Source organism: Myotis myotis, unplaced genomic scaffold (genome assembly GCF_014108235.1).
Source record: "Myotis myotis isolate mMyoMyo1 unplaced genomic scaffold, mMyoMyo1.p scaffold_m19_p_13, whole genome shotgun sequence".
Classification (NCBI taxonomy): Eukaryota; Metazoa; Chordata; class Mammalia; order Chiroptera; family Vespertilionidae; genus Myotis; species Myotis myotis.
In genome coordinates, this window is record NW_023416317.1 from 44,494,592 (window position 1) to 44,510,492 (window position 15,901).

Below are 15,901 nucleotides of genomic sequence, written 5' to 3' on the forward strand. Positions count from 1 at the left end.
AACCGAACCCGGGACCCTTCAGTCCGCAGGCCGACGCTCCATCCACTGAGCCAAACCGGCTATGGCAGGATCTAATTCTTGATGAAAGGAGTCAGAAACTTTATAGACAATTTTTAAAAACGACCACGAAATCGCTAATTTACTTTTTTTTCTAATTCAAAGTCCAGTCTTCTAGGAATTCATAAGAGGTCAATTCTAAAATTGAGAGAGAAAACAAAGCTGTCCTGGTTTCAAAATCATGTCGATGAAAATGTAAATTCCCAGATGAAGTGACACACCAACAGGGAAGCCGGGGCTTGGGTATCAGTTCTTGAATTTGACGCTCCCAAGCCATTATCTGCTCTTGATTCTCAAGTGTCTACTTTTCATTCCTTACAACGTCGTCCAGCTTTAGATGAAATGTTGTTTTTAGATGTCAGTGAGATTATATTTAAATGTAACTTTCCAACTGACCTGTCTGAAATCTAGAGCACACTTTTAAGCCCAGAGCTGGATGACAGGGAGGATGCTCCCAGACTCCTCTCTGGGTCTCTTCATGCTGAGGAATAGCTGGCTCAGCAAGGCTAGAGCCTATCTCAAGACTGTTCCCTAGAACCAGAGAAGCTTGTAGCAATAGCAACGGGAGGCAACAGATGTCCCTGAGCAAGGTGACCAGTTTTATAAAATGGGAACTGGAGTTTTAAAAAAGCTAATAGCACCAATAACCTTTCTTGTTAGTTGTTTTCCTTGTACACTTCTCTAGACATGTGTTCTTACATTCCTATATTTGCTCTGATAGTCGTTTCTATTGTCTCCCGATAAAGCACCTGGCTTCTTACCTCATTATCTTCAGTTAATAAAGGAGGGAAATGATCTGGCTTTACTCCAATATCACCAGGTATTTCTGGAGCAGCTCCTATATTCCAGGCTCTGTACTGAGTATGCAAGAGAGTAATAGTGAACAGACAACTAAACGCGCTGACAGAACCCCTGGGGCCACCTGCCCCCACATGCTCTACTGGGATTTAAGCCCAGCCAATAATTATATTACATGTACTATCTTATACATACATATGCTTAGAAAGTCCAGAAACGTTCCTAGATTCAGAAATATCTAAATTGAGAATGAGAGTGAGATGAAAAATGGTTGGGGTAAAGCAAGGAGGGAGAGTTTTCTAAGCCAAGAAGCTAGAGTAGATGAAGTTCTCTTTTTAAGTTCAACATTGTTGGTTTCCCTGTGTGTGTTTTTTTTTTCACTCTGTTACGAGAGTCTCTACCTGCTTGTATATGGATTTAAGACCATAGAGACAAATTCTGAAAACTTTGTATGATAGTGACAAGTATTTGGAATGGGCTATTGGGTATTAGCTCTATAAACTTCTACATTTTTCTGCATGTGAATATGTGATATTTCAATATTAAGATTTGCACTATTAATACAGCCCAGTAAAACGTTGTTTTATTTTCTTCATTTGCAGGGATGTTTTTTGTTTAAAATCAATCTGACATAATGATCTCAGATGTGCCTTTAAAAACGCCTCCTGAAGCATATCCCATGCCCTAAGCAGTCTTAGTTTCCCATCACTTCTAACAGCTTAATATGCATTTAAAGAAAAAAAGAACAAAAGAAAAAAAAAAACACCAAGCTGTTTCAATTTTCATCTCTGGATAATCTACTGAATCACACATTCATTAGTAATGTGAACAAAAGCAAGTTTGCTATTTGTCTTCATTTTTCAAAACACTGCCTTGTTGAACTGGACTTTGTTTTCCTGCACAGTTCGATCACTTCCATACAGAAAAATGATTCTCTAACTTTTTGCCTTACTTAATAAAATGCTCAAACTAACTTATTTCTAATCCCAGTTATACAGAAACAGGCCTCCAAACTGCAGGATATAGATGTAAACAGGTGCTTGTTGGTAACAGTCTTTATCATCTGGGCACTACTAGAATCATTGAAGTGGTAGGCACAGCCAGACCTAGAGCATAACCCATATTCTCCTGATGTTTACCTGCCAAACGTAGAGCTCCTGTAAGAGTGAGTCATGAGGGTCAGGGTGAGAGACAGGAGATGTAATGACAGAAGGACAGGATGGAGTAACGAGCTCTGAAGATGAATGAAGGGGCCACAAGCCAAGGAATTCAGGATGCCTCTACAAGCAGGAAAAGGCAAAGAAACAGACTCATCCTGGAAGGTTCCAAAAGAGATGCACTTCTGCTGACACCTTCATTTTAGACCCATGAGACCTATTCTGAACCTTTTACCTCCAGAAATGGAATATAATACCCTTATATAGTTTTGGGCCAGTATGTTTATGGCAATATATTATAGCAGCAACAGGAAATGAATACAGCCAAGGCCTTCAATTGAGAAGTGCATGGTATTAGTGTGTTATTGTTCATAAAAGAGTGGCTGTTCTTGTTAACAAGTCTAAGAAGGAATAAGTGTTATGCAGGATAATACTAAATGAGTTATGCCTTTAGAGAGAAATGATGTGAACGTAGCACTCGGCAAGCAAAAGAGAGGAACAGTTATTAGCATACAATCAGAAAGGCAAGATACGGTCCAAAGAATAAAAGTAGGTTAGAAGAAAGAGGATTTTACTACAAGCACTATTGGACAGAAATTTCCAAACTGTAACAATATGAAAAATGAGGCACAGGGAAAATTTGCCCACTGTTATACAGCTGGTATATGGCAACCAGAATTTGCCCCCGGGAAGTCTGGCTTCAGAGCTTGTGCTCTTAGCTTCTCTCTCTACAGCCTCTCATGTGGCTATGACATGATGAGGTAGCTATTTTAATGGAGTTCATCCGACCTGCCCAAGTCTGAAGAACTGTGTTTGGATCCTTGACTGCACTGGAGAGCTTTACCCTAAGATGGCAAACAACAACAAGAGACAAGAAGGGCAGGACAAGAACAGGAGCGATCAGGACCTAAAAAATGCCATCAATGAACCAGAGCCAGCAAGCAGTCAGATAAGAGAGGGTGGTCAGATGGCAGAGATAAAGGCGAAAAAGAAGGTCCAGGCAGGCAGAGAGTCTGAAGAGCAGGAGCACAATTATGAACAGAATTCAAGGACACTTGAAGCCCAAGGTCAGCTCCACCTCAAATAAGATTATGAGGACAGCCCCATAATTGAATCCCATGACTCTAAGCAGATGGGAAAGCTCTTAGAGTGTACCTTAGGAATACAGAAACCTCAGCAGTATGCATTCATGCATGCACCAAAAACAATGTACAAGAATATTTATAGAAACACTACTTATAATAGCCCTATACTGGGAACCACCCCAATGTCCATTAACAGTAGAATGCATAAATAAATCTTGGCATTTTTACACAATGAAATACTATTTAGCAATGTGAATAGAAGACTTACAACTACACTTGAAAATATGGTTGAATCTTATAAATATTTTTAAAATATATTTTTATTAATTTCAGAGAGGAAGAGAGAGGGAGAGAGACAGACAGAAACATCAGTGATGAAAGAGAATCATTGATTAGCTGCCTCCTACAAGCCCCAGACTGGGGATTGAGCCTGCAACCTGGGCATGTGCCCTGACCAGGACTCAAACTCTTGGTTCATAGGTTGACGCTCAACTGCTGAGCCACACCAACTGGTCTATCTTATAAATATTTTGATATGTGAGGGAAACATTAAGAGCACTTATTTTATGATTAATAAAATTTATCTATGATTAATATTATTTATCTATAATAATAAAAGGGTAATATGCTAATTAGACTGGATGTTCTTCCAGATGACCTTCCAGACGAAGCTGGGGCTTCGAGAGAAGCCCGGGTCCTGGGTATCTGCTGGCGGCCGGAGGGAAGCCTGGATCCCGGGTGCCAGAGGGAAGCCAGTACCGGCAGCCGGGGGAAGGAAAGTCTACTCTTGCACAAATTTCATGCATAGGGCCTCTAGTACTTTAATAAAAATGTTTAAAATAGAACTAGATCTCTGAAGATAGGAGATGGTGATAAAATACGTTTGAATCTGAACTTAGAATTAATCTAACTGTGCTTAGCATCTTGAATTGGCTGTTGGAGAAAATTTTAATAGCCGGTTGAGAAGAACCAGGGCACTGTATGCCTTTGTCAGCTGAGCATTATTTAATACCATTTGGTGCCTCCATGCTCACTGACAATGTCAGGGATAAATCCTTGTTTGCTATTATTAATCACAGATCAATGGACTCATCATTATGTCTGAAGTAGATTACTTAATTTTCCTGATGAATGGGTCATTTATATCTGTAGATGGCTCCAAATCACATCTTAAAATTAATCCATGTTAATTGTAAATGTGATGGTGGTTTCACATTTCTGTGAAATAAACCTGCATCTGTTTAACTCGTGTGCTCATTCTATCATCGAGGCACACACCTATTTTCTCCCCCTTTTCAAATATTCTCTAGTTCCTTTTCTTTTAAATATATTTTATTGATTTTTACAGAGAGGAAGGGAGAGGTATAGAAAGTTAGAAACATTGATGAGAGAGAAACATCAGTCAGCTGCCTCCTGCTCGTCCCCTACTAGGGATCAAGCCTACAACCAAGGTACATCTCCCTGACCAGAATCGAACCCAGGACCCTTCAGTCCACAAGCTGATGCTGTATTCACTGAACCAAACTGATTAGGGCAAATATTCACTAGTTCACTGAATTTTGATTTGTGCTCAAGATCATTTTTTCTAAGAAAATGTTCTTTAACAGAATGTGACCAGGGTAATCAATTAAACTTTTATTGTTATTGTTATTATCCTATCTAATAAAGACAGAATATGCAAATTGACCATCACTCCAAGACAAATATGGCGGTGCCCACAGCCAATAAGGAGGGACTATGGAAATTGACAAGACAAAGATGGTGGTGGCCAGGCTGGGATGCTTGCAACACAGGTGTTCCACCCCGCCCCAGCCACACCGGGCCTCTGGGCAGCACGTGTGCAGGGACGGAGTGGCTGGGGTGGGGCAGGACGCCTGCTATGAGGGGGTGTGGGGGGTGGGGGGACCTATAGGGGGGCGGCGGGGCTGTAGCAAAGGCAGAAGGCAGCTCAGGCCAGAGCGAAGGCAGAAGGTGGTAGCCAGAGCTAAGGCCTGGGTCCCGGGTGCCAGAGGGAAACTGATGCTGGAGGGAAGCCGGTGCCAGCAGCCAGGGCAAGGTAGGCCTATTCTTGTACAAATCTTCATGCATCGGGCCTCTAGTTATTATAATGAGGGAACATCTACTAGGCAGGATGAGTAAAGACAAAAAGTGGTGGTAGGAACCTATCTATGCCAATACTCAGTTCCAGCCAGTTATAAATTTCTCAGTGTTTAGATTTAAAAACAAAAAATCAGAAATCTGAATTGTCTAATTTCTAAATATTGTCAATAAAATTTAAAACTTTGGGTAAGCCAAGAAAGCCATGTTTCTGGGCAGGATTCAGCTCACACATTGCTAGCCTGAGCCTTCCACAATGGGATTTCATTCATTCCTCACAAATGCCGTAGGAGGTAAGCATTGTACAGAGAAGGAAACTGAGGCCCATCGAGGTGAAGTGTGCTGGTCAAGTTCACACAGCTAACAAGGGGCCAACTCAGGGTAAAATTCAAGTCTAATTATCCAAATTACTAGTCTTTTCCCCAATGAGTAAAGCCTCATTTCCTAGAACTGATATTTGGGGTACCAGACAAATTAATTTTTTATTTACAGGTACAACGAGTGAAAAGATAGGCAATTATTTGCTAAGAAACTTATTTTTTGAAATTGGTTTGAAATTCTGTACTACAAATAGAAAAGTATTAGCCAGTACTAGATTCCTCATGATTATTCTGACAAAAATATTCATTATAAAGACGCAGCAAATAAGCCAATCACCTTATATAAGACAATTCAATGACCACAAGGGACTTGGTTTAAAATTTTGTCTGGATAGCCCTGGACAGATAGCTCAGTTGGTTGGAGCATCATCTCATACACCAAAAGATGATGGGTTCAATCCCCAGTCAGGGTGCATATAGGAAGCAACCAATGGATGTTTCTCTGTCACACTAATGTTTCTCCTTCTCTCTCTTTCTCTCACTCTCTTTACCCCTCCCTCTCTCTAAATATATCCTGGGGTGAGGATTTTTAAAAATTATGTCTGGATAACAAGTGACAAATGGCATCTAGTGGGAAAAAATTTGAAGGGAGTCAGGGCCAGGCTGTTCTGGTTTGGATTATCCCAAGCTTTTCAAATCCTTACCATCACTGTAGTTTTCCAGACAGAAGTCTCAAAATAATTTTAATCATATTATCCAGGTTAACACCCATTTTATCTGAAAAAAACTCCTTCTTTGACAGAGTAAAATGTATGAAACAATGTATTTGGAAAAACAAAAGGTATAAACTTGCTAAGAAGTGGTTGCACTGTTCTTAATGACCAAACTAACATTAAATGTATCTTGTCTTTTGAAGAAAAGTGAAACCATTATTAAATATAATGAGATGGGGCTGATATGTAAGGTAAAAAGATGGTGCAATTATTTAAAATTATTCTTCAGGTTTTTGTTTTCTCTCATACGAAAGGGAGTAAATCTCACCGGGGGGATTCCCAGTGTCATGCCTGGGCCTCAATCATCTCTAAAAATCACAATGCTTTTTATTTTTGTAAGATTTTTTTAAATTGATTTTTAGAGAGAGAGGGAGGGGAGACAGTGAGAGTGAAACATCAATGTGAGAGCACAATATGGATGGGCTGCCTCCATTCATGCCCTCTACTGGGGATTGAGCCCACAATTCGGGCATGTGCCTTGATCAAGAATTGAACTGGCAACCTTTCGGTGCATGGGATGATACCCAACCAACTGAGCCACACTAGCCCAAGGCTCACAAGGTTCTTTTAAAGTGAGATGTTTGTTTGCTTCACACATTGGTATGGCTTAAGCTATTTCAGTTATAACTTTGCATTTGTTAGCCTATTTGGTTAATATGCATGGAACAGTGGCATATATGCTAATATCACTCGCCACATGTTCAGTATTCAGCAAGCCATGTGAGACTGCTGAATGCAAGTTCCTTTTCAAAACCTGCTAACAACTGAAATACTACTATTTTTTCCACCCTTTTGGTTTTACTCGACTTAGTGTTTTCAACGTTCATAAGTGCTTTTTCAAAGACCTTGCCACATACATCATCTTCCTTCCCAGGACAATGCCTCTGGCCTTGACACTAAACCAAGAATGCTAATTATGTTCCCCACACTTTGTTTACTACGTGAATTGACTTAGTCTTGAACAAAACAAAAAAAATGTATTATGGCTTTACCTTTTACTCTAGAATTCTACAGTTTCGTGGGCAGAGATTATAAGTCACTGAATCTTAAAAAACAATAATAGAAAACTTAGATCCTCAAAGGAGTTGTTACTTAGTGTATCTCTCCAATTTCATTACTATATTTGGAGCTGAAGGAAAAGAGCCATACTTGTGTATTTCAATTTTTAGTAATATATGTTATATATAAATAATTATTATAATATACCATATATGTCACATGTATGTGCATATACTTATGTGATAATATATCTGTCTTCAGTTGGTTCACAAACTATAAGTAAACTTGATAAAATAAAAAGCATAAATTATTTTAAATGCATGTCTATTTTGCCTAGATTTTTACTTAAAGTAGTCCATGATAATATTAACATACTCTTGTATAGCTTTGGAAACTAAATAAATGCAAGACACAAATTTAAGGAAAATACAAGTGGACCCTTTGTGGTGGGAGTGAGTGCTGGGTGCCGCATTGTCCAATCTCTATGTAATTCAAATTAGACCCTGCTGTCATTTTATCCTCTAGACTTCAATTTTCCTCACCTTCGAAATGAAGATAATAAAACCTGTTTTGTAGATTCGTGGAGAGAATAAAAGGCAATTTTCCAACAGCCCATGCGCTGAGCTTGACCCAAGGTAGGTGCTTAAGTGAGACCCAATGGACACCTATGTGGGCGTCACTGTCTTTGTGGACCAGTTTCCCCTCCCCCACTTCTCTGGGTTTACACTGTCCTATTGAGCATTCTCTAGAATTTACTTTCATTGGAATGTGGTAGAACAATATTTTTTTATTTTTTAAAATATTTTTTTAAATTTAAATTCTTTATTGTTGAATGTATTACTAACCAATGGCACTCTGTCTGGTGTAACTCGGTTGGTTGTCGTCCTATGTACCAAAAAGTTGCCGGTTCAATTCCTGATCCAGCACATGCCAGGGTTGCAAGCTCCACCCTGGTGTAGGAGGCAGCCAAACGATGTTTCATTCTCACATCCATGTTTCTCTCTCTAAAAATCAATTTAAAATGTTTAAAAAATAAAAACCTAACCAATGCACTTTTCCTCTCATGTATTTCTTGTTATCTCATGATTCTTCTCTCCAGGAAGGGATGGAGATGCTTAAAAGAAATTAAATAAATACTTTGTTTTATTTCAAAAATCTAGATTTTCAAGAGGGAAAATTAGTTATATGCATAAAATATACAGTAGAATTGGGAGAAAAGGAGGATTTTTATGAAAACTAAATTCAGGACACACTACCCTCCCACAATTTAAACTACCTCAATAAGGTAGTGAAAGAGAGGATTGAAAAAGTTAACAAGGGGTGGAGAGGCAATGTAGACCAAGCATGTCAAACTTGCGGCCCACAGGCCGCATGCGGCCCACAATGAATATTTTTGTGGCCCAGCCAACATAACGGTATGTAAGAAACGTTTTAATAAAAATTTTGTAATGTAATTTTTACAATATCCTGTTATACATAATTATTAATAACAAACTACAACCTTTGCTAATGACTGATTACTATAATTGTGTTGCATTCATTTCCCTATGCGCCTTATGCACAGGCCCAGCATTTCCCTCCACTAATACCAGCAGCGAATATTTTAGCAGCCGATTGCCACATCATTAGTCTTGGACTGACTGGTTTGGTGTGCACAACAGGAAATATTTCGCTTTCGGAGAACAAGAAAAATAGGTTTATTTGTGTTACACTTATTAATTTGTGCAGTTATTCAGTGTCTGGTAAGTTAATGTTCAAGAAAAAATAATTTTTATTAAAATGTTCTATTATTTTATGTTAACGATTTCTCATTTATCTCAGCCCTTTGTATTCAGCATTTTTCTATCGAAATAAACCTACATTTCTATGAAAATTGAAGCTTTCGTTTTTTTCCGGCCCACATAGACTTAAACCTTGTTTATTTGGCCCATGTTAGCCTTGAGTTTGACATGCTTGGTGTAGACTATTGAGATATGGATGGGGCTGGACCCTGTCCCTCTTCCGGGACCAGTTTGGGGTACAGAGATAGAAAGGGAACCTTAGATCATTTTGGAGATTTTTGCAGGGAAATGTCAAAATGTCCAAACAGAAATGATTGTGTGGTACATGCAGGTGGCGTTGAGGCAGCCTCACTGGGACATTGCCCCACTGTCACTTAGCAACACAGTCACTTAGGACGTGTGCCTGCAGCCACGGGGAGCATGGAAATGATAAACAGAGGGCCGCAGGTGGTCAAACCAAGTCTCCCAATTACAGTGTGGCCCAGATTTGGAGAATGATTCCAAGTCCAAAGAGGGGCCTGAGAGTTCACTGAGAGAGCGTGGGACTCAAAGGACCCTGCTGTTGGACTAAAGTCTGGTTATTAGGGCCAACTCAGGAAGGACCTGCAGGGATCAGCACCGAAAGACAAGCAGGAATGAGGACATCTCAGTGAGTAGCTGCCTGGAGAGCGGATGGCCCAGGTTGCACACTTCCCTTGGGGCCTTGGCATTATTATAGAAGCCCACCAGCACTTTGTCACCACTCCAAGAAGGAATTGGCCAAAATAAATTTCTTCTACTCCAAGAAAAGGATGAGGAGGAGGAATCCAGACATGATTGAACTAAAGTTTCCACTAACTGGCCAGATGGAGGGTTTATAGTGGAAATTTCATTCTGTATGAAAACTAAAGTTATGCTTCTTGTACACCTGAGTTAGTGAAATGAAGTTTATACCCACTACACACCTATATCTCCCAATTAAAAAAAAAACTTGCCAAAGACATGACAGAGTGGTCTTTGGAACATACTTACTAGTTGTTACAACCCCTGGCAAATTATTTAAACTCCCTTTGCGTCAGTCTCCCTGTCTGTAGATGGGAATGTGGGTTTTATTGTACTTTGTTTAATAATGAAATAAAACAGTATGTATTTCATGTGCCTAGCATCTAGTTAATATGCAATGGTCATCATTTAGTTTCCTAACTAACTCCATAGAGAAAACATGGGGAAAATAGCTCCAGAAATTAAAAAGAAAACAAAGAGCTAGGGGAAGGTGTTTGTCAGAAGGCTATTAATGCTGTTAGGCTAATTATGGGGCTGGGTGTGCAGTTCCCAGACAGGGACTACAATCAGCAAAATTTCTAGTTTGATGCTAATATTAGCAAGGCCAGGCCTGTTGATTGGCCGTGACTCCAAATCTTGTCAGCCTTTTTTATCCTCATTTGCAGTATCTCAGGCATCAGCTGTGGAAGATCCTGCCACCATCTCCTCCAAAGGGTACCCACAATACGCATTGTTCATCTAAAGCAGGGGTGGGGAATGGCTGGCGTGCTCGTGGGTTGTGTAAGGCCTGAGAAGTCACTTGGGCTGGCCCTGCGAAGGTATTAGCGGTGAGTTAATTAAATGTTTGAGCAAATATAGCAGGCCAAATTTTAAGTTGATAATTTTGTGTGGCCCCAGAATGATGCTATAAATAGCCAATGGGCCTTGGCTGAGAAAAGGTTCCCCACCCCTGATCTAAAGAGAAGAAGGAAAGCTCCCAGATCTATCCTAGCGACAATAGGGATATCCTATAAGATGCCAAGTTAAGTCACATGAAAACAAGAACTGGTTTCGTGTGCTTACTCTTCTAGTCCTTCTGAAGTTCTGAACAAAAAACTTATGGAAAATTGGCATTTGTTTGTTTTTTTTCTCTCTATCATATGGCATTCATGATTCAATAATGTACCTGTAATTAAACATCATGTAATTTTTCTCTCACCTTGTATTCAGAATTTTACTAGTAGAGATTTTTTATTCCAAGTTCTATATGGTATCCCAATGTCAAAAATTCTCTTGGGAAATGTGGTGGGAAAACTATTTGCTCTTACCTGCCTAACACCTAATGGGATTTTGTGAGTGGCAGCATGAAAGACTGGGCTGGAACTGCTTAGTGGTAAGGCTTCGGGCAGTGTAGGAGGGTTTTGCATTCTTCTGTATAAAAACATTGTGATGTGAAGTCATCTCTGGTTAGCTGGAACATATATGGTACATTTTCTGGCACAGACTCAATTTCAAACATTCTATCCCTTGGTTCTCATAAGTAGACTTATTCCTCTTAGATCAAGAGTTCAAAAAGAATCTCAATTTACTTTAAAGATTATTGTTGATCAACATTTCTATGATTCCATTAGAGAACAACAAATGAAGTGCCTTGGGAATAAGAAATAGAGAAGTATTTGGGTGTATGGTAGAAGGTTAAAAGGCAAAACATTTCTGAACAAAAGAAATAACCTCTGAAAGGGAAGACAACAAAGGCAGCTTCAATTTTCTCACTATTTTCCTTAGACATCCTGGCTACTCTGCAGCAGATATGAGCAGACAAATGCTCATTGACTTCAAAATCAAGAATAGGATCCTTTCTCTTTAATTATTTCCGTGTAAGTAAAAAACTAAATGCTTTGGTAAATGTTTTAAATACAAATGAGGGTATTAAATGGTTTCAGAATCAATGATGTATGTGAGGTACATGTGGCAAAGTCTCCCTATCTGTAGACCATGGAAAAGCTATTTTGTAGAATTTAAACTTACTTTCATTCATTCATTCATTCAAACAATGTCTATAAGCAGCTACTATCCCTCAAGTGCTGTGCTCATCAGTGGTACAACTGAGATGAGTAAAGCCCAATCTCTGTTCTTAAAGACCTTAGAGTCTAGAGGAAGAGATAGATGTGTAAATAAGTATAATAGAAATATAAACAAGGGTCAAAGGTGGCTCATAACAAGTTAGGGACATATTAAAGAAGTAATTCCTGGATGAGGGAATATTGAGCTAAATTCAGAAGATGAATAACAGTTCCTCTGGAGATATTAAACAGCATTTTGACAGAAATAACAGTATGTGTGAATACATTTAAAACATGGTGTAAAAGGTACGTTTAGAATACTATAAGAAGTTTGATGTTTTTAAAGCATAATGGGGAAGCTGGGGGCAGCGTGGTGAGAAGCCAGAAGAAATCTAAGCTACAGTATATCATAAATGGGTAGGAATTGAATGGCAGAAATATCTTACAGTGTTTGAACTAGACCTAAATGCCCATGAGGAATCAGGGAAGCATTTAACACAGAGAAAAACATGACTGGGTTTGCCAGAAGGGTTGCGAACAGATTAGAAGGAAGAGATGTGCCAGGAGCCGGTCCATCCTTGCTGTTTCAAAGGACCTGGCATATATGGCATACTGTTCTTAATATGTTTGCTCACCTTCTTGGCACTATGTGTTTTAACCAAGGTCTCTGAGAAAGGTTGTTTCCCCAGGTAGGGATTTTCCCCTGAAGTTAGGGAGGGAATAAAACCTCTTAACTAGTGCCAGGTGGGTAATTAATCACTTTAACTATGAACAATCATGCTTAAGCTACATAATCTTTACTCCCTGGAATGAAGATAAGAAACGCCCTAACCTTTGTAATAGAGATTGATAGGATTGAATCAACTGGTATAAATACAGATGTAATAAGACAGCAAGAGTCAGAACTTAGTCAGAACTTAGACACAGAACTTAGAACACAGAACTTAGAATACGGAACCAAGAGAGACGGAACCTAGGCACAGAACCTACACAGAACGTTCTCTAGAGACAGAAGAACTTCGCTGGAGAGAACATGGCAAAAGATCCTGGACAGAAACTGGCCTCAGAACCTAGAGACAGAACCTAGCAAGAGAACATGGCAAAAGATCCTGGACTGAACCTGACTACAGAAATTGGCAAGAGAACCTGACTAGAACCTGGTGACTGAACCTGGCTGGAGAACCTGGACAGAACCTGGCTGAAGAACCTAGTGAGGGAACATGGCTATAGAACCTGGCTGGATAACCTGGACAGAACCTGGCTGGAGAACCTAGCGAGGGAACATGGACACAGAACCTGGATGGAGATCCTAAGCAGAACTTCGCTGGAGATCCAGACCAGAACTTGGCTGGAGATCCTGGTTGGAGATCCTGGCTAGGCTGCTGATCAACTGAACTCCGTCTCCGTGTCATTCCTTCTTCGCCAACTCCATCCACACCTTTGGGGACCCCTGGACCAGCTGGGGCAGGACCCCAGCAAGATGGGTGGATGATAGACACAGGGAGGTTTTTGAATATATATATATATATATATATATATATATATATATATATATATATATATAAATAGTACAGGTGGTAAATAAAGAGGGTTTTATCTAAGACAGTAGTAATGAGAAAGAAAACAACAGCTCAATATAAGAGATGATCAAGAAGTACTCAGTAGAATCTGATGATGCCTGATATGAGAGGTGAGAGTGACTTCAATTCTCTAGCCCATTAAGTGAATGGATTTGGTGTCATCAATTCAAAAGAAAAATAATAGGAGGGAAACACTGAATTTGAGGAGCCAGTAGACATTCAGATATCTGGAGATAACTGGGAGCATAGTTCTAAAGAGCTTATGAGAGACAACTGGTGGCAAGCTGTGGATAGCACCAAATTTGATCACAAATTTCCTTGATGTCTGACACATAATAATAAGCTTGACTCAGTGGACACAAGGGAAAATGCCCCTAAACTCCAAACATATTCGAGTCCAGGGGATGGGATTTCCAAAGGGCAAATGTAGTAGAGGATACTCAGTGCCCTTAGAGGAAATGCAAGGTGTGATGAGAGCATGGAGAGGGTTCACAGCAAAGACTTGGTCTTGAGGTGGTGGCACAGGGGGAGGGGAGTGAGACAGGCAGCCTACAAAAACATTAAATGAAGATGAGACCTAAAGAGTTAATAGAAAAGATGAAAAGAAGTTTACAAGCACTGGAAGCTTCATGCACAATGACCAGGAAGCAAGACTGAGCATGGTACTCTTGAGAAGTGATAAGTTTCCTTGGCTGGCGTGTAAGAGGAAGTGGCTAGAGCTGAGGCTGGGGAAGTTAACTCAGGCATGATCCTGGAAAAGCTATTTTATAGAGTTTAAACTTTCTCCAGTGTGCAAGAGAAAGCTACTTAAGGATTTTTTAGCAGGGTAATGATACAATCAGACTTGTATTTTAAAAACTCACTTCAGCTACTGTATGGAGAATGAGATGTTAATTAAAATAGTGAACCTGGATGCCATTACCTAGGGCAAAGACCACAAATCGATTCAACCTACTAATGTGCTCTGGCCTGCAGAGTGCTTTTAAAAAAATTAATTCTGAATTCTTTGCGAGCATTTAAAAATTGGAAGCTCTCCCATAAAATTGCGGTTACAGGCTTCATTGAAAATTAGAAGACCTGGCAATGTTGGATCCACATTCCTGAGCTGTTGACAATTGACTGGAGTTTGGGCTGTCTAAAAAGTGACTTTCTGAGACAAGTGGGTGCTCTCCTGCATCCCAGAGCCTAAAGGAGGCATTTAGTTTGGTTTTATTGTCTGGCCTTCCCTGGAGGGAACAAGTAGACTAAGACTGATGAGATATTGAGTGTGCCTATCTCAAACCAAACTCGATCCTATCCTCATTCCTACTCACGGACTATGTGCCAAGGAATTCTCCCTTCCTTCATCAGATTTTTCTCCTCTTTTGGATCATTGCCACTGGCACAAGAACCTGTTGCTATTTCTTTCATCTTAAAAATAACTCCTTTTGATCCACTTTTTTAGGATAAGATGGATCACCCTCAAACTGAACTTCCCTTAACATTGTCCAGAGTTAGCAATTGGCCTTCCTAGCAAATTTTTGTAAATATCTGTGTCTAGGCTCTGACAGCTTGATGCCTAAGGGACTTGTTTATCCCCATTGACAAGAGAGAGCAACAGAAGCTGTCTCTCAGACCAAGCACATCCTTTTACAGACAACCCAGGAAGAAGGAACCTGTACAACTAACGGCCTTCGGTCACTAATGTCACTTGAGCTTTTTGCATATCACCCTTGACCCTTGTTATCTTTACCTCATGTCTCATACCCTCCTGACTTTTCCTTCAGAGCCATAACTGTGGAACACCCTTGATCAGTGGAGGGTGGGAAATGGTGGATAAATATTCCCCTCTCCCAATACTCAGGAAGAACATTCTCAAGGGCATCTTCAAAGCTCCTTAGACAGTTAGCAAACTGAAGTTCTCTGGCCCCCAGCTGTGATTTCCTTAGTCGAGGCTGCACCCTTGGATCAGATTTTTTTTCTTCTTCCCTGTTCTTCTCTTCCAACTCACCCACTCATGTTTCTTGGAATCACCTCCTGAATAGAACCTCTGGCTCCCAAGCCTATTTCATCATTTGCTTTTAAGAGAAAGCCATGTTAAGACTTGCTGCCCGGCTGGTGTGGCTCAGTAGTTGAGCATTTACCTATGAACCAGAAGATCACAGTTACATTCCCAGTCAAGGCACATGCCCAGGTTGTGGGCTCAACCCCCAGTGTGTGTGTGGGGGGGGGGGGGGGGCGGGGGCGGGGGGGGGGGGGCGTGCAGGAGGCCAGAACAATAAAAAGAGACTAAATGCCTCCAATCAATGATTCTCTTTCATCGTTGATGTTTCTCTCTTCTTCTCTTCCTCTTTGAAATAAATAAAAATATATCTTTTATAAAAGACTTGTCTAAGTGAGATGGTCAATAAAAATTGTACCCACAAGTAATCAAGGAAGAGTTGGTGAACAACACTCAAATATGACATAAA